The following is a 20,324-nucleotide window of genomic DNA, read 5'->3' as shown; positions in this document are numbered from 1 at the left end:
AAATAGGCCATAGTCAGCATGGTTTCCTCAAGGAAATCTGTTGGGAATACTTTGAAGAAATAACAAGCAGGATAGACAAAGGAGCATCAGTTGATTTTGTGTACTTGGATTTTCAGAAGGCTTTTGACAAGGTGCCATAGATGAGGCTGCTTAACAAGCTCATGGAAGATTTTAACATGGATAGAGCATTGGCTGATTGGCAGGAGGCAAAGAGTGGGAATACAGGGAGCCTTTTAAATAAATAAATTGTTAGATTTTTGCATAGTAGGGAAATTAAGTGTTAAGGGGAGAAGGCAGGTAGGTGGAGATGAGTTCATGGTCAGATCAGCCATGATCTTATTGAATGGTGGAGCAGGTTCAACGGGCCAGATGATTTACTCCTGCTTCTATTTCTTACGTTCTTATGTTGTGTTATGTTCTTTTCTGGCTGATTGCCAATGACCACTGGTGTTCCACAGGGGTTTGTGTTGGGACCAATTCTTTTTACTTTATAATGTCTGTTATGGTCCAGTCCTGAGCCGCATTCCGGGTCTTGATCCGGTCCACGGACTCCGGACTCCGGGTATTGCAGTCGTCCCTCCCATCACCCTTAAGCCAAATAGGATCATCTTGGCTTAAGAAGGTGCACCTGTTGCCTATCAGCTGGCAGGTGGATATAAGGGACTCTGGGATGGAGCCTAGTTGGGGGTTGTCCTGCTTGGAACTTGTTTGTCTTGTATGAGCTGGTTTGGCTGATTGTTCCAGTTGTCCCAGCTTGGAGGGCCCATGGCTTCATCCTCAAGTTCTGTGAGTCAACCTTGGAGTTACCCTGGACCAAGTTCTCTTCTGATCCCTTGCCTCTGTTGGGTAGCAGGCTGGACTGCCATTGCCTGGTGGGGGACTCTGTCCCCTTCCTACCCCTCACCTCTGATGGGTTGTGCCCACTACCTGCCCAGGTGTCCTGTGTCTTGCCTGGGCCTCTGTGTTCCTGCCTGGGGGGGTGGCCCTACCCAGGAGTATGTGGCACACCCTGAGGTCTCTGCCCCTTCCTACTCCTTGCTCCCTATGGGTTGTGCCTGCACCTGCCCAGGTGTTCCCTGTCTTGCCTGGGCCTCTGTGTTCCTGCCTGGGAGGCGCTGCCCAGGAGTTATGTGGCCGCCCAAGGAGCTCTCCTGCCTAGCCAGGGACTTTCTCTGAACCCCAGGATTACCTAGCATGCCCCATTTCTTTTGCATGCCCTGGTCTCCCCATCTGGTTCTATCCTTTAGTTATTCCTGTCCTGTCCCTAGTACTTCAGTGCCTGCATCCTGCACTTGGGTCCAGCCTCCTGTCCCCATGTGACAATGTCAATGAATTGGATGAAGGAATTGATGGCTCGATTGTAAAGTTTACATACGATATGAAGATAGGTGGAGGGGCAAGTAGTTTTGGGGAAGTAGAGAGGCTACAGAAGGACTTATAAAGATTAGGAGAATTGGCAAAGAAATGGCAGTTAGAACACAGCATCAGGAAGTGCATGGTCATGCACTTTGGCAGAAGAAATGAAATGGTTCTCTATTTTCTAAATAGAGAGAAAATGCTTAAGAAAAAAAGCTGAAATGCAAAGGGACTTGGGAGCCCTTGTGCAGGATTCCTAAAGGTTAATTTGCAGGTTGAGTCTGTGGTGAGGAAGGCAAATGCAATGTTAGCATTCATTTCAAGAGGTCTAGAATATAAAAGCAAAGATGTAATGTTGAGACTTTATAAAGCACTGATGAGGCCTCTTTTGAATATTGTGAGAAGTTTTGGGCCTCTTATCTTAGAAAGCATGTGCTGAAACTGGAGAGGGTTCAAATGAGGATCACAAAATTGATCCCAGGAATAAATAACTTGTATGAAGAGCATTTGGTGGCTCTGGGTCTGTATTCACTAGAATTCAGAAGAATGAGGGGTGGCCTCATTGAAACCTATCAAACAGTGAAAGGCCTTGATGGAGTAGATGTGGAGAGGATGTTTCCTATGGTGTAAGAGTCTAAGACCAGAGCTGACAGCCTCAGAATAAAGGTTGTCCTATAGAATGGAGATGAGGAGGAATATCTTTAGCCAGAAATTGGTGAATCTGTGGAAATCTTTTGCCAAAATCAGGTATGGAGGCCAAGTCTTTATGTATATTTAAAGCAGACTTTGATAGATTCTTGAATGGCCAGGGCATAAAGAGATACAGAGAAAAAAGGAGATTGGGGCTGAGAGGGCAATTGGATCAGCCATGATGAAATCTCCAAGATCTTATGGTCTATTTTCACAGTAAATGGTTTATTTAAGTCAGCAGCAAAAAAAATCTTTTTGCTCTGTTCTCTCTTCCTCTCCTATTTTCATCTTCTCTCTGACTGAATCAGCTGTGTTCTCATTACTATCTCCAACCCAATGTAATCAGCCTGGTTCTCACTAGAATCTCTAACCCAATGTAATTAGCTTAGTTCTCATTAGTATCCCCAACCCAGTGTGTTCAGCCTCATTCCCACTGGTATCTTCAACCCAACTCACTGCATGAGCAGTCTTTCATTGCCTTAGAAATTACTAGACTTCCCCATAGCCCTCTATTTTTCTAAGCTCCATGTACCTATCCAAAAGTCTCTTAAAAGACCCTATTGTATCCACCTCCACCACTGTTGTCGGCGACCCACACTCAACAATTCAGAAACAGCTTCTTCACCTCTACCATCAAATTTCTGAATGATTCATGAACCCATAAGTGCATCTTATGATTCCTTTTGTTGCCAATTTTTATTTTGTAAGTTATAGTAATTTTATAACTGATTTATACTGCTGTTATAAAACAGTAAGTTTCACATTACATGAGACAGTGATATTAGAAATGATTCTGAAAGTGGCAACAAAGTGACGAGGAAGGAACTACAGAAAATTGCCTTCATTGGAGAGGATATCGAGTACAAGAGCTGGCATGTCGTGTTATTGTTGTACCAGACATTGCTGAGACCATGAGCATTATGTGCAGATCTGAACACATTGTAGGAAGGATGTGACTAAACTAAAGAGGGGGAAGAAAAAATTCACAAGGATGTTGCCGGGGTGGAGAGCATGATGTATAGGGAGAGACTGGATAGGCTGGGACTGTTTTCCATGAAGTTAATTTATTTATAAAAGTTAGGATATAGTGGATGGTCATATTCTTTTTCCCAGTCAGAAACTGGAGGGCCTCTGGAGGCAAGGGAGTGAACGGAGGAGAAAAGTGAAGGAACCTGGATTCTAGGGCCCAGGTCTGGTTCAACAGCCTTGCTGACAGTTTCTGTTTGCAGTTAAGTGGGACACGGTTCCCAGGTGGTCTGGGTGTGTGTGCGAGGATTGAGACGAACTAAGCTTGCTTGATCAGAAGGAAACTGCACATCAGGAGTCAGATATTCAGCTATTTTCAAGGTCGTCACCTTTTACTGTGACTTGCAGCGGTAAATGTTGTGAAATTCCAACATCCTGATGTAACCTTTCGATGTTTTTTGTGGGGTATGGAAAGATTCCACCTGTCAAGATTGTATGTCTGTGTGAGTGTTTGTATGTGTGTGAGTGTGACAGTGTGTGATTGGATGTGTGTTTGTGTGTGTATGTGTGAGTGTGAGAGAGTGGACGTGTGTGTGCATATGTGTGTGTGGATGTGTGTTTGTGTGTGAGTGAGTGTAAAAGAGTGTGTGTGAGTGGATGTATTTATGTGTGTGAGTGTGAGAGAGTAAGAGTGTCTGTGAGTGGGTATGTTTGCGTGAGAGTGTGTGAGTGTAAGAGTGTCTGAGTGTGTATGTTAGTGTGAGAGAGTGTGTGAGTAGATGTGTGTCTGTGTGAGTGTATGTGTGAGAATGTGTTAGTGGATGTGTGTGTCTGTATGTGTGAGTGTGAGTGTTTGAGAGTTTCTGTGAGTGTGTGTGTGAGTACAATGCAGAATCAGATTGTGCACTGCCCCTGAGTGTTCATGAATGGCAGCTTGGGCCTTGCCCCAGCAATCAGAGGGTTTGTAATTATTTGATTGCATCCATCAGAAGTATGTCACTGTGCCTGGTGTTCACAGATATTCATTTTCAGAAACAACCAGTATCTGTAACACTTCCTCGCTTTGGATCTTGCTGTGAGGCCTTGAAATCCCCGAAGTCGCTGCACACTTGCAATTGGCAGCATCTGAGAAAGCCTCTCGGTCCTGCGCTCAACCCCGGGGACTCGGTCCTGCCCTCAGCCCCTGGGTCATGATAGCAATGTGCCTTTTGTTACCTCGATTTGCTTTTTTGCTTTCTCGAGGTTGTATTTTTGCAGAACCTTTCATACCATCTGAAATTGTTTTTACCAATGTGATGCTATGTTGAGGTTTCATGGTTGTAGAAATAGAGCAGCCAGTCTGTGTACATCAGAGGTGCAGGTGGTGCAGCTGGTAGGCTGTTTGCTTCACAGTGCCATTGACCTGAGTTGAATGCTGACCTCTGGTCCTATCTAAGATTGCACACATTTCTCCGTTTCCTCACAAGTCCCAACAACTAGCAGGTCAGGCTGCCCCAAATATGCAGTGAGGTGTCAAATCTGGGGAGAGTAACTGAGAATGTGAGAAGAATAGAAAATATTTGAATATTGTAAATGGGCCATAGATGTTCAGCACAGATTCTGTGGGATGAAGAGTGTGTTGCACCTTTAGAAGCAGGAGGATAACCAGGAAAAGAGTAAGTGTATTCAAGGAGCAAAAGGGAATCTGTGTGGGGCCAAGCAATAGAAGGAGAATGCAAAGTGATTAAATCTGATGGCTGCTCACCAAGGAGAAGGATGTGTTGGATGGAGAGTTAGGGGATGCAGAATCATGTCTGTGCAGGTGTCAGAAAGGAGGAAATGTAAAAGGCATTAAGGAGGTTAAATCCATAGGGCCAATGAGCTGGCATCAGTGGTAGGGAAATTATTGGGAAAAATATTCTGTTCATTGTGAAAGGATTTCTGTGTATATAGAAAGATGGGGAATTATTTGAAGGAGACAACATGGTTTTGTGCAGGGAAAATTGTGTACCACAAATCTGATTCTGTTTTCTTAAGGTAACTAAGAAAAATGATGAAGCCAGGAGAGTAGACAAAGTTTACTTAAAGTTTAGCAAAGCTTTTAATAATGTCCCATATAGTAAGCTTGTCTAAAAGGTTACATTACCTGGGATTCAACATTGGAGGCAAATGGGCTGGTTCATGGAGGGAGAGGCCAGTAGCTGAGAGGTGCTTTTTGACTAGAAGTCACAGTGATCACAGTTGCTAGGACATTTGTTGCTTGTCATGTTTATGAATGATTGGAAGAGAATTTAAATGCACTGAAGAGTATTTTTGCAAATGATTCAAAAACTAGTGGAGTAGTAGAAGTTTGGATAAGTATGTGGATGAGAGGGGTATGGAGGGCAATGGTCCAGCTGTTTTTGGTGGGACAAGACAAAATAACAATTCAGCACAGACTAGATGGGCTAAAAGGCCTGTTCTTGTGCTGTGGTGCTCTCTGACTCTACTCAGAAACATGGTTTTGGAAGGATACAGAGAGGCAGAAATTTGCTGGGAAGTTGGACAGAGAGGTGACAGCTGGAATTGAATTTGTACAGAGTGAGGTGATGCATTTTGGAACATCAGAGACTAACTGGACCAGTACAGTAATAGCAGGAATCTCAGGACTGTTGACTTCAAGAGGAATATTCAAGTACAAGCTTATAGCCTCTTGAAAATTGAGTAACAAGCAATTAGATCAGACGAGATATATCCCGGGCTACTGGGATCAGACGAGATATATCCCGGGCTACTGCAGGAAGCGAGGGAGGAGATTGCTGAGCCTCTGGCGATGATCTTTGCATCATCAATAGGGAGAGGAGAAGTACCAGAGAATTGGAAGGTTGCAAATGTTGTTCCCTTCTCAAGAAAGAGAGTAGCGATAACCCAGAAAATTATAGACCAGTGGGTCTGACTTCAGTGGTGGGCAAGTTGTTGGAGAAGATCCTGAGAGGTAGGATTTTTGAGCATTTGGAGAGACATAATCTGATTAGGGATAGTCAGCATGGCTTTATCAAGGGCAGGTCGTGCCTTACAAGCCAGATTGAATTCTTTGAGGATGTAATAAAACACATTGAAGGTCAAGTAGTGAATGTAGTGTAAATGGATTTCAGTAAGGCATTGCATAAGGCTCCCCATGCAAGGCTCATTCAGAAAGTAAGAAGGCATGGAATCCAAGGAGACCTTGCTTTGTGGATCCAGAATTGGCTTGCCCATAAAAGGCAAAAGGTGGTAGTAGATGGTTAGTATTCTGCATTGAGGACAGTGACCAGTGATTCCGTAGGGATCAGTTCTAGGAACACTCATCTTGGTGATTTTTATAAATGATCTGGATGAAGAAGTAGAAGGGTAGGTTAGTAAGTTGGCTAATAACACAAAAAGTTGGGGGTGCTGTGGACAGTCTGGAGGGTTATCAGAGGTTACAGAACTAGACTGAGAACTGGCAGATGGAGTTCAACACAGATAAGTGTGGAGTGGTTCATTTCAGTAGATCAAATTTGAAGACACCATATAATAATGGTAAGACTCTTAGCAGTGTGGAGGATCAGTGAGATCTTGGAGTATGTGTCCATCGGACACTCAAAGCTGCTGCATGATTTGATAGTGTTAAGAAGGCATGTGGTGTAATGACCTTCATCAACTATGGGACTGAGTTCAACAGCCGTGATGTAATGCTAAAGCTATATAAGACCTTAGTTAGACTCCACTTTGAGTACTGTATTCAGTTCTGGTCACCACACTACAGGAATTATGTGGATACTATAGAGAGAGTACAGAGGACATTTACAAGGATGTTGCCTGGATTAGAGAGCATGCCTTATGAGAACAGGTTGAGTGAATTTGGCCTTTTCTCCTTGGAGTGACGGAGGAGAGAGGTGACCTGATAGAGGTGTACAAGATAATGAGAGGCATTAGTAGTGTGGATAGCCAAAGGCTTTTTCCTAAGGCTGAAATGGCTAACACGATGGGACATAGTTTTAAGGTGCTTAGAAGTAGATGCAAGTGGAATGTCAGAGGTAAGTTTTCAGAGTGGTGAGCGCATGGAATGCACTACCAGTGACGGTGATAGAGGCGGATACATAGGAAACTCTTAGATAGGTCCATGGAGCTTTGTAAAATAGAGGGCTATGCGGTAGGGATATTCTAGGAAGTTTCTGGAGTGGGTTACATGGTTGGTACAACATTGTATGTCAAAGGGCCCGTAATGTGCTGTAAATTTCTATGTTCTATGTTCTAGTCTAGTGAACAAAACTGTTGAAAATTGTAACAAATTATTAGTGTAGTGAAGGAGCTATTGAAAATGATGTCACAAATGATTAGTCTGGTGAACAAGGTGTTGAAAATTGTGTAACAGATGATTAGTCTAGTAAATCAGGCTGTTGAAAATTGTGACACAAATGATTCATCTAATGACCAAGGCTTTTAAAAATTGTGACACAAGTGATTAGTCTAGTGAATGAGGTGTTGAAAGTGTTGTCACAAGTGATTAGTCTCGTGAAGGAGCTGTTGAAAATTGTGACACAAGTCTAGTGAACAAGGCTGTTGAAAATTGTGACACAAGTGATTAGTCTGGTGAATGAGGTGTTGAAAGTGGTGTCACAAGTGATTAGTCTAGTGAGCGAGGCTATTGGCATGTTGCTCCTTCTAGGCAAATACATTGAATGTAAATGGTTAGATGTCATGGAACAGCTGTAGAGGTCATTGATCGGGCTGCACTTAGAGCATTATGTGTGGTTTTGGCTGTCATTTTGCAGGAAAGAGTAGAAACAGAGGAGATTCACCAGGTTATCATCTGGAATGGAGGACTGTAGTTATAATGAGAGATTGAGCAGGCTGATCCTGTTCCATCTGTAGCTGAGGACTGATGTCATTGAGGTTTATAAAATTATTAGATAGAGGATATAATCAGGATCTTTTTCAAAAACCTGAAACTGCAGGCTGTAGGTTTAAGATTTTGAGGGGTGAGGGAGCTGAGGGGATGTTTGTCACAGAGGATAGTGGTTGTAATGAACGAGCTACTTGAGGTAATGGTGGACAAAGATACAATGACACTGTGTAAAAGGTTTTTGGACAGGTACTTGAATGGGCAAGCAATGTAGAAATTCAGGTCCAATAGGATTAGCATTGATTGGCTTTGTGGTTGGCATGGTTAAGATGTGCTGAAGGACCTTTTCTGGTGCTCTATAACTCAATAACTCTAACAGGGCATTCAGCTCTAGAGTTGGGAAGTTATGTTACAGCTTTTCAAAACAGTTCACCTCCATCTGGAATATTGCATCTAAGTCAGCCCCATTATAGGAAGCATGTTAGGGCTTTGGAGATGGTGCAGAAGTCATTTATCTGGGTTAGAGGACATGAGCTCTAAGGGTGACCAAACTTGGGTTATTTTCACAGGAAGCCAGAGGTTGATTGGATAGAGGTTTGTAAGTTTATGAGAAACACAGAAAGACAGACGATATCTTTTTTTCCAGGGTTGAAATGTCTAAAGGGGACATGCACTTGTGTGAAGGAGAAAATTCAAAGGAGATGGTTAGGCAAAGGGCAAGTTTATTACATTGAGAGTGATAGGTACGTGGAGTATGCTACCAAGGGAAGAACTGGAGGCAAATATTAGGGAGGCATTTAAAATGGTTCAGGTACTTGGATGTAGTATATGACTATAACTGTATCTCTGAATATCTCTGCAACTGATCTCACACAGACATTAATGTCACAATGGATAGCAAAAGTGATGTTGTTTGTGGAAATCTATTAAGACAAGACACTTCTTTGAATAAGGATAGTGAGATATTTATGTTCAATGGAAAGACTTCTATTCCTGCTCTGGGAGTGTATGGCCACAATTTGACTCAAACTCATGGCATTTTGACTCAAAGGTGCAGGAGGGTCCTCACTGAGCCATCACAGTGTGACTGACAGTTGTGGGAAATTCAGTTTTCGGATAAGGCTTCTGATACAAAAGCCTAGGACTACCATTTTATCCATACATTAAGGTGCAGGAAAGTCTTCACTGAGAATTGTGGGGAATTTGGTTTTCTGATACACTTATCACCATAAGCTACACCGACATTCATTTTTATGCTGGCATTCACAGTAACTACAAAGAATACAGTAGAATCAATTAAAAATACACAGAAACATAGACTGGCAAACAACCAATGTGTAAAAGAAGACACATTGTGCAAATAAACAAATAAATAATACAGAGAACATGAGTTGTAGATGCCTTAAATCTGAATCCATAGGTTGTGGAATCAGTTCAGAATTAAGGTGTTTGAAGTCATCCACACTGGTCAGGAGACTGATGGGTGAGAGTAATAACTGTTCCTGAACCTGGTCGTATGGAACCTATGTCTCTTGTACCTCCTTGTTGGAGTTCCTTGATGATGGATGCTGCTTTCTTGTGGCAGTGCTTCTTGTAGATGTGCTCAATGATAGAGAGGGATTTTCCTGTGATGGATGGGGGGGGGGGGGTGAATCCACCATTTTCTGTTGACTTCTCTGTTCTTGGGCATTGGTGTCTGCATACCAGGTCATGATGCAACTAGTCAGGATACTCTCCATTGTGCTTCTATAGAAGTTTGTCAAAGTTTTAGATGACATGCTGAATCTACACAAACTTCTAAAAAAGTAGAGGTGTTGTTGTGTCTTCTTTGTGATGGCACTTGCATGCTGATTCCCAGACAGATCCTCTGATATGATAGTACCATAGAATTTGGAGTTACTGACTCTCTCCACCTCTGATCCCCTAATGAGGACTGGCTCATGGACCTCTGATTTCCTCCTCCTGAAGTCAGTAATCAGCTCTTTGGTTTTGCTGATGTTTATTGAAAGATTGTTGTTGTGGCACCATTCAACCAGATTTTCAACCTCTCTCCTCTATGCCGATCTATCACCACCTTTGATTCAGCCAACAGCAGCAATGTCATCAGCAAACTAAAATATGACATTGGAGTTGTACTTGGCCATACAGACCTAGGCATAAATTGAGTAGAACAGTGGGGTAAGCACCCATTCTTGTGGTGCATGTGTGCTGATGGTGATCATGGAGAAGCTGTTGTTGCCAATCTGTACTGAGGTCTGTAAGTAAGGAAATCGAGGATCTAGTTGTACAGAGGTATTGAGGGCTTAGTTTAGAGGGTATAATAGTTTTGAAAACTGAGTTGTAGTCAATGAAGAGCATCCTAATGTATGCATCTTCATTGTTTAGACCGGGATCCTTAACTTTTTTATGCCATAGACCCCATGTTGTGAACCCATAGTCTAGATGTTCCAGAGCTGTGAACAGTCAGTGAAATGGTATCTACTATTGATCTTTGATGGTAGCAAGCAAATTGGATTGGATCCAACTCACTCCTCAGGCGGAGGTTGATGTGCTTCGTGACCAACCTCTCAAACCACTTTATCCCAGTGGATATAAGTACAACTGGATGATAATCATTGAGGGAGGTTGCCACATTCTTTTTATGCCTCCTCATGCCCCTCCTGCTCACATGGACTCTTAGTCACTGGTCTTTGAGTGCAAAGTGAGGCCTGGACTGTGGATGTCCTTCACCACCCCACCACATAACTGGACTTCAAACTCGGAGCACGGAGCTGAGGTCTGATGTCTAGCTCCTCTACACCCGTCCCTAACCCCTAATCGGACCTCTGGCATCCCACATCACTATCCCTAATCACTATCTTGACTTCTGAATCCCCTCTCTGTCCCCAAAACCCATCTCTATGATCAAGTCTGAGCCACTATCTCAATGGAGACCACAGCTCAGCACTATCTTGACAGAAAAAGAGCAGTTATTCCACTTTTGTCTCCATATGAGCACTTCAAAATAGATCAGTGTGATTAACACGCATTTCTGAGACATCAGCAAACAAACTTCCTGCTGGAACCTGAAGCAGCAAACAGTCTGGAAAAACTCAGCAGGTCAAGCAGCATCTGTGAGCACAATGGTGGAGAGTGAAAGGACCTATCGATACTTTGTTTCAAAACACTCATTCACTGGCCCTGATTGTTCTAATCCTGACTTCTGGACCAAAGGGTTGAGAATTCCTTTCTCCCCCAGGAATGCTACTTGATCTGCTGAGATCCTCCAGAAGATTGCCTGTTGCTCCAGATTCCAGAATCTGCCATCTCTTATGGTTAGCACTATCAAAGAGTTCTCTCTGTGGCACACTGATGGGGAGATAGTGGAAGCTGTTGGAGGAGAATGGTTCTCCATATGAAGTTACTTCTCAGATGGTGACAGTGTCAAAGCATTGGAGAATGTGAGAGCTCAGTAACCCCAAACTGTGTGCAACAATGAGATTTTTAATGTGTTAACATGACTGGAGGGGAATTTGTAAAGCATAGAGCAAAACCCCAGAAAGCAGGATTCATTGTGTAAGGTGAATCTCTGCATCTACAAACACGAGGAAATCTGCAGATGCTGGAAAATCAAGCAACACTCAAAATGCTGGTGGAACGCAGCAGGCCAGGCAGTCCTGATGAAGGGTTTCAGCCCAAAACGTCGACTGTACTTCTTCCTATAGATGCTGCCTGGCCTGCTGCATTCCAGCAGCATTTTGTGTGTGTTGCTTCACCGCACCTGCAGTCTGTTTTACTGAGAGTTTATCTGACTCTGGTTTCCATCAGTGGGTAATTAATAGTTGCCCATATGGTGGTGGTGTATGCAACAAGTATGAGACAGTTGTTGCCAGTATTGGGGTTATTCATAGTAAGCAGTTCCTGACAGGTCTATTCAGCAAGAATTGGGTTCAGATGCTTGACACGAAGTGGGAAATGCTGTTGTGTATGAGGTATGGATAAAATACAGGATGCACAAGGGCTTTACCTAATGATAGAGGAATTTGACCAAGCAGTTTGAGTTAGAAAGAGTTGTGAAGGTGCTTTAAGTTGAGCAGATAATGGTAAAATGTTATTAACACTGATCCTGAACGCATCTGGTTACCAAGCAATCTCTACCAACTAAAAAAGGAATGATAATGCTATGAGGCCAATAGCAAAGAGAAGAACAACGACTCATATTCCACTGGGATTAGACTACGATCCAATGGTATGAACACAGTTTTCCAGGTTCAGGTCCACATACCTGTAGGATCATTTTCTACTCCCATCAATCCATCAGGTTCTCTCCCACAGGAATCCTGAAGAAGGATCTTGGCCTGAGACTTCAATTGTTTATTCACTTTGGTAGATGCTGCCTGACCTGCAGAGTTCCTCCAGCATTTTATGTGTGTTGCATTCTCACTTTGTTCACCTTTCCATCTCTCCCTTGCTTATTATCTTGATTTCATCAGCCTATCTATCCACCTATCTTCTCCCTTAGTTCAACTTTCTTATCCACTCTCCCAACCTGCATTCGTTGTCCATTAAGCCCTGCTTATCTGGTTCTACCTATTAACTGCCAGTCTCTGTCTCTATGCCACCTCATTTGGCTCCATCCTCATAATATTTTGCCTCTGTATATAGATGCCATTACTTAAATTGACATCATGGCTGCTGTTGACATGGTGGGCCATAGTGCTTGTTCCTCATAACTATAGAGCTATGCATTATTGAAACTGGACTTTTGGCCCAACCTGTCCATGTTGACGATGTTGCTCAACAACCTGGTCTCATCTGTTCACGTTTGGCCTACAATCCTCAAAACTTCTCCTATCCATGGACTTATCTGATAACTTCTAAATCTTAATAATGTGCCCACCTCAACTACTATTTCTGGTAGTTCATTTCAAATACAGCTACCAGCCTCTGTCTCATCCTTCCTTTTCACTTTGATTTCCAAAAATCAAAGGAGCAGAATTAGATCATTCATCCATCAACACTCTTGCTATACTCTCAGTCCTGATGCATGATTTTGACCCCACACTTTGGCCACTCCTTTGCCCCCATAGATGCTCTTTGACCCCTTAAGTTCTTCTAGATATTCCAGAACATCTCTCTCTCCAGGATTCTGGAGTCATGTCCATTCCATTCCAACTCACTTCTTGGTGTAAGAATGGATTAGTTACAACATTGAACTACCAACAAGCTCTGAAGCCTCATTCCCAGTTTAAGGTGAGGAATGAAGAGGTAAATGTCAGCTAAGCTCATATCAGAAGGGATTCCCTTCTAGTTTGCATTTTTTGTGTTCCTTTGTTTAAATTTGATTAAAAAAACCTTTTTTGCAGGACTTTAAACCTGAAGTGAAGGAACATTGAACCTGGTCCCACCTTCCAACTGTCTGGATTCCACACTTCTGGCTTCTGACACTTTTGAGATAAACAGCTGAGATGTCTGGGAAAGAGGAGAAGCTGCCAGAGTTCCTGAAGACCGTAAAGTCAGCCACTATTGATGAGTTGATTGAGGAGTGCATCAAAGAGTTTGGTAAGCTGGAGGATCGATTAAAACATCCACCTCTTTGACATCATGTCTTCTGATCACTTTCTCTCTACGTCCCTCCTGTTCCCTGGAATGTTACTCGTCCAGTTCCCTGGAATGTTACCCAACCTTTCCACTAATGTGTTATCCCTCCAGTTCAATTGTGTGTTACCCCTCCTGTTCACTACCGTGCTACTCCTCCAGTTCCATACTGTTACACCTCCTTTACTCTAGAAAGTTACCCTTCCAGTTCCCTAGTGTGTCACCCCTCTGTTTCTATAGAATACCCTTCCTGTCCACTAGTATTACTCCTACAGTTCTCTACTGTGTTTACCCCTCCAGTTCCCTAGTGTGTTACTCCTCCAGTTCTCTACAATGTTACACATCCTGTTCCCTAGTGTGTTACTCCTCCAGTTCTCTACAATGTTACACATCCTGTTCCCTTGTGTGTTACTCCTCCAGTGCCCTCGTGTGTTTGCCCTCCAGTTCCCCAGTGAGTCACTCCATTGCCCTAGTGTGTCATTCTCCGGTTCCCTAGTGTGTTACGCTTCCAGTTCTCTAGAATGTTACCCCTCGTGTCCACTAGTGAGTTACTCCTCTAGTTCCCTGTTGTGTCACTCCTCCACTTCTCTTGTTCGTTACCCCTCCAGTTCCCCAGTGTGTTTTTCCTCCACCTACTCTTTCAGGGCACCTAAATCAGCAATGAGCCAATCTGATTTCAGTGAGTGGTTCTGGACTAAATATTGGCCCTTAGACAAAATTTCTGCTCCCTTCCAACAGATGCTGCAGAACATTTTGTAGCAGAGAATTATTGTCAGATGTCAGTTTAGTGTTGAGAAGGAGTGCTATAGTGTTGTGACGGGGTGGTGTAGTGTTGTGACGGGTGATGTAGTATAGCGATCGGGCAACTTAGTACACGTGTGGTGAATGGGTGATGTATTGTGGTTTTGGGGTGATTTAGTACAGGTGTTGTGATGAATGGGGTGATGTAGTGTGATTTAGTACAGGTGGTGTGATGATGGGGCAATGTAGAGTAGTTTTGTGGTGATTTGGTACTGTTGGTGTGGTGATAGGGTGATGTAGTGTAGTTTTGGGTTGATTTAGTACAAGTGGTGTGATGAATAAGGGTGATGTACTGTGATGAGGGATCCCTGATAAAATGTCCTAGTTTGTCATTGAAATGTCAGCTATAGTCAATACCCAGCTGAAAGTCTGAGAAGATTTTATTAGCCTGTGTAGACTTGATAAATTGAAATGATCTCCTTCTGGGTCATATAAAGAGATGTGACTTGCCTTGTCCTGCATCATAGTGCCAATCAGGAGTGGAGCCTAATCCCACAGTTTAGTGGCTGAGAATTTGAATGGAGCATCTGGTTCACACCAGGTCTTAGATGAAAAGCAATATGTCAGGGTACTGGAGTAGGGATCCAATCACAGACCCAGTACTGTACACACAGTGATATTAATTGAGTAACAATTAAAGGTGCAAACAAAGTCAGCCAGACAGTGTACAGATACGAATGCTGGAAAGGGTCAGGAAAATTCACTGACGCAATCTGGCAACAAACAGGTGAAAACACAGGACTGAAAAATACACTGAGCAATAAACAGAGAGGCAGATGATAGGTGGAGCACAATGAGATAAGGTGGCAGCAATACATGTAGTAATGAGAAACGGATGAGAGACACTGTACTCAGTAATACAGGGGCCAGAGTAGAGCAGGGGCAGGAACAGGAGCACATGGAATACAAAACCACAGACTGACAGCTAGGGGGAAACACACAGAGTTCAACTGGAGGTATTGACACATTATCTGAGTGAGCGAGAGAGCTGGGTTTCCATAATGGAAGCCAACACATGGCTGTGGGACGAACACATTAACTCTATATGGAATATCATGTGTAATTGTGTTGCTGGGTCAGAGAATGGCTTGGAAGTTGAGTAGGGAAGTTGACTGCAATCAACATTCCCTCTTTAACCAGGACAGACTATGCCAAATAAACCAACGGTTCATTTGTGCCTATGTCTGAGATTAGGCAATGTTTGAATGACCACCACCTTTGTCAAATTATCAAGAGGTACAATGTTATGAAATAGAAGAAATCTGGAGACAAGATAACATTCTCCTTGATGGTTCAAGAGGTAGGCTCGCTTGCTAAATTATTTCTATTTCTCTTTCCCTCAAGATGACCACGGGAAACTGAAGAACGCAGCCTTACCACACATGTTCTTGTTTATGCACCAGTGGTATCTGCCATCTGCTGAACTGGTGGGAAAACTCCTCAAGTTATATCCTTTTCTGAGGATAAATGGACTCCAGCTGACTCCCAATCCCAGTCCTGCTTTTTTTTTTAAAAAAAATTATTCCTTCACAAGATATGGAAGTTGTGGATTTATTGGCATTTTTTTCCATTCCCTATTGATTCTGAATGGAAAAGGAATTAGAGTGTTAACCACATTGGTGGGTGAAGCCAAAAATAATGTAGATTTCTTTCCCTGAATGTTTTTATGTAACAGGTGACTTTTCAGTAGTTCCATAGCCACCATGACTGGGTGTATGACCTAGAAGGGCACAATAGAACATTTTGTAGGTGGCACACCTGTAGCCACGATGCGCTGGTAGCAAGCTTTCAGTGACTAGGTCTTTAGGGCAATTTAGGTGAGTAGGTAACATGGTCCTTTGTACCTGATTCCTCATTTATGAAGGAAAGCCTGCTGTTATTGTGCCAATATCAATGCACCAACAACCAGCATTTGGTCAATCCATCCACCCAGGAAAACAAGTCCTTGTTTGCTGTGATCAGGCTTCACACCTTGGTTAAATCCCTCCTTAGTCCAAAGAAAACAAACCTACCTTAGACCTTCTCCACTTCTTAACTATAATTATCATTCACCAACAATAATGAGTTTTCTCCATGTTTCTCTGGTAATGTGGTGACAAGAGCTGTTTGAGGACTCCACTGGTCAGTTTAAGATCAGAAATTTCCTTCTTCTGGATGAGCTGCCAACAATGGCTGATGAGCCCATCTGCCCGAAGCGACTGGTTTTAAGGTTTTAAGTAACCCACCTTTGCTTCTTCTACTTGCTGCACCATTGTGTAAATTAATTACCTCACATTTTTCTGCATTCACTTTCATCTGTCCATATACTCCCTGATCAGACCAGCTGACAAATCCTGAGGTTGACATTCCTTGCTCATAAATACACATGGAGATAGGAATACTCACACCCTCGCTTCACCCTCAGTAACTCCCTTTCCCTTCCGCTGCTTATCTGCTGCTCTGTGCCTGTGATGCTGCTGCAAGTTTTTCATTTGCACCTGTGCACACGTGTACTTGTACAGATGACAATGAACGCGGCAGTGACTGACTTTCTGAACTTAACTCCTCTAGCCTATTCACTCATTCTCACATTTCTTTCCCTCTTGTTCTCACTCTTTCTCTTTCCTGCACACAATTTGTCCCTCTTTCAAATCCCACCCTCTCTACCTCATACTCTAGTATTGCACACTCTTACTCTTTCTGCCTTTGTCCACGTCTATGACAGATAAAGACATATGCATTTTATTTTAAGTGCAAACAAAAACGCCATCAGCAAGGTACTAAATCAAGAATCTGAAACCACAGCTGGTTTCATCAGTGTCCTCCTTCCCAGCCTGGGCTATGGTGTCTCACTGTGAAACTTGCATTAACAAGAAAACTGGGCTGGATTTGGGTTTGACTCTCTGCTCTGGAGAAAGAGTGATGACCATTTCCAGCATGCTAGAATCTCCAGATGTCCCATCAGGGCAAAGATCCTTCAGGAATAGGTGAACAAAAGTGTCAGCTGTGCTCACCATAATCAGAAACAGGGGAGAAACCCTCCATGGATGGAGAAGGCAACATGCATGAATATGCAGACAGTCTGGGAGAAACCTTACCCTATCTATCTCTTATTTCACAACTCTAGGCTTGCATTTACTGATGGTTTTGTTATATTACTTGAGTTTTTAAATTTATTAAAAACTAAAAGAATCAAACTGTCATTCTCAGTGCAGAAATAGGGGGAAATGATGTGGGTAGGCGAACCCTTAAAGAGTATGTTTCTAAGATCTGTAACTGGCAATTTTGTAACTTCAAAAGCAATAAACGTTCTTGGCAATTGTAGAAATGACTTGCAGTGGACTGAAAAGCTTGAGAATGTAGATATTAAGAAAGAGGATGTGCTGAAGCTTTTGGAAAGTATCAAGTTGCACAAGTCACCAGGACCGGACAGGATGTACCCCAGTCTATTGAGGTGAGGGAGGAGATTGCTGAGCCTCTGGTGATGATCTTTGCTTCGTCAATGAGAATGGAAGAGGTTCCGGAGGATTGGAGGGTTGCGGATGTTGTTCCCTTATTCAAGAAAGGGAGTAGGAATAGCCCGGGAAATTATAGACCAGTGAGTCTTACTTCAGTGGTTGGTAAGTTGATGGAGAAGATCCTGAGAGGCAGGATTTATGAACATTTGGAGAAGCATAATATGATTAGGAATAGTCAGTGTTGCTTTGTCAAGGGCAGGTCGTGCCTTACGAGCCTGATTGAATTTTTTGAGGATGAAAAAATTCATCTAACACATTGATGAAGGTAGAGCCATAGATGTAGTGTATATGGATTTTAGCAAGGCATTTGATATGGCACCCCATGCAAAGCTTATTGAGAAAGTAAGGAGGCATAAGATCCAAGAGGACGTTGCTTTGTGGATCCAGAACTGGCTTGCCCACAGCAGGTAAAGAGTGGTTGTAGACGAGTCATATTTTGCATGGAGGCTGGTGACCAGTGGTGCCCCTGTTCTGGGACCCCTACTCTTTGTGATTTTTATAAATGACCTGGATGAGGAAGTGAAGGGATGGGTTAGTAAATTTGCTGATGACACTAAGGTTGGGGGTGTTGTGGATAGTATGGAGGGCCGTCAGAGGTTACAACAGGACATTGATAGGATGCAAAACTGGGCTGAGAGGTAGCAGATGGAGTTCAACCCAGATAAGTGTGAGCTGGTTCATTTTGGTAGGTCAAGTATGATGGCAGAATATAGTATTAATTGTAAGACTCTTGGCAGTGTGGAGGATCAGAGGGATCCTGGGGTCTGAGTCCATAGTACACTCAAAGCTGCTACGCAGGTTGACTCTGTGGTTAAGAAGGCATACAAGCCTTCATCAATTGTGGAATTGAGTTTAAGAGCTGAGAGGTAATGTTGCAGCTATATAGGACACTGGTCAGACCCCACTTGGAGTACTGTGCTCAATTCTGGTCGCCTCACTATAGTAAGGATGTGGAAACCATAGAAAGGTGGCAGAAGAGATTTACGAGGATGTTGCCTGAATTGGGGAGCATGCCTTATGAGAATAGGTTGAGCAAACTTGTCCTTTTCTCCTTGGAGCGACAGAGGATGAGAGGTGACTTAATAGAGATGTACAAGATAATGAAAGGCATTGATCATGTGGATAGTCAGAGGCTATCCCCCAGGGCTGAAATGACTAGCATGAGAGGACATAGTTTTGAGGTGCTTGGAAGTAGGTACAGAGGAGATGCCAGGGGTAAGTTTTTTTTATGCAGAGAGTGGTGAGTGCGTGGAATGGGCTGCTGGTAGCAGCGGTGGAGGTGGAAACAATAGGATCTTTTAAGAGACTCCTGGATGGCTACATGGAGCTTAGAAAAATAGAGGGCTATGTGTAAAGCCTAGGTAGTTCTAAGGTAGGGATATGTTCGGCACAGCTTTGTTGGCCAAAAGGCCTGTATTGTGCTGTATGTTTTCTATGTTTCTAAACTAATTGAAAGGAAGACACAAGAGTCCAGGAATGCAGTTTACTTTAAGTGAGGCACGCATGCATCACATGATAGTGTGATGATATATAAATTCACATATTTGTACATACAAACCATAATGAATTATTTAAATGAATGAATGCTTAATAAAACTATACACACATTTATATATACACACAAGAATATTCAAATAATACTTAAATATTAAGTACACAGCAGCCACCTAGAGCAGGCCCAGATGCAGAGTGATTTGGGGGAGAAAGAAGCACTTGGACTAATCCCCTCACCTTTGCATTGGCACCAGAACATGGGAAGCTAGGAGTGACAACCTTACATTTTCCATAAGTAACACATACAAAATACAGGGGGAATTTATCAAGTCAACCAGCATCTATAGAGGGGGAAAAAACAGTCAACAGCATCTGCAGAATCCCGTGTTTATGCTTTTCTATACATGCATGGAATAGGCCATGAGATGGTTTCCAGGTGTGAACTTAACATCAAAAACTACTGGAAATCTTGAGCTGGTCAAATAGCATCACTGGAAGCACCCCTAGCAGGACATTCCACATACCCAACACCCTCTGCATAAAAATAACCTACTTCTGATATTCCCCCCCCCCCCCCCCATACTTCAATAACTTTAAAATTGTCATCTTCTGTTAGCCATTTATGCCCTGGGAAAAATGGGGGGAAAAAATGAGGTAATGTTCATGGGTTCAATGTCCATTCAGGAATCTGATAGCAGAGGGTAAGAAGCTGTTCCTAAAATGTTGAATGTCTGTCTTCAGACTTCTGTACCTCCACCCTGATGGTGGGTTCCTTAACGATGTATGCCACATTTTTTTGAGGCATCACCTTTTAAAGATGGCCTCCATACTGGGGAGTATTTTGTCCATGATGGAGCTGGCTAAGTTTATAACTCTACTGCTTTTTCCAATCCTGTGCATTGGTTCTGCCATACCATGTCATACTATACTATATCAAGAATTTGGGTATATTTAAAGCAGAAGTTGATAGGTTCTTGATTAGTTAGGATGGCAAAGGTTACAGGGAGAAATCAGAAGAATGGGGTTGAATATCAAATCTCCCATGAGGGATTGTGGAGCAGACTCGATGGGTTGAGTGGCTTAATTCTGCTCTTATGTCTTGTGGTCAATTCTGACAT

The 20,324-nt window shown here is 42.9% G+C and overlaps 1 long non-coding RNA gene across 1 annotated transcript in view; it reads left to right on the top strand.

Annotated features, from left to right (window-relative positions):
• The window catches only part of LOC140717691 (uncharacterized), a 69,720-nt gene extending 56,436 nt beyond the window's left edge, over positions 1-13,284 (top strand). The window contains exon 3 of the long non-coding RNA XR_012096584.1: positions 13,183-13,284. This is a non-coding gene — a long non-coding RNA (uncharacterized lncRNA). The remainder of the gene's footprint in view (positions 1-13,182) is intronic.
• Positions 13,285-20,324: the final 7,040 nt, after the last annotated feature.

The sequence above is a fragment of the Hemitrygon akajei genome, chromosome 28, assembly GCF_048418815.1.
Source record: "Hemitrygon akajei chromosome 28, sHemAka1.3, whole genome shotgun sequence".
Classification (NCBI taxonomy): Eukaryota; Metazoa; Chordata; class Chondrichthyes; order Myliobatiformes; family Dasyatidae; genus Hemitrygon; species Hemitrygon akajei.
The sequence above is the reverse complement of the archived record's forward strand: the minus strand, read 5'-3'. Positions and strand labels throughout refer to the sequence as shown.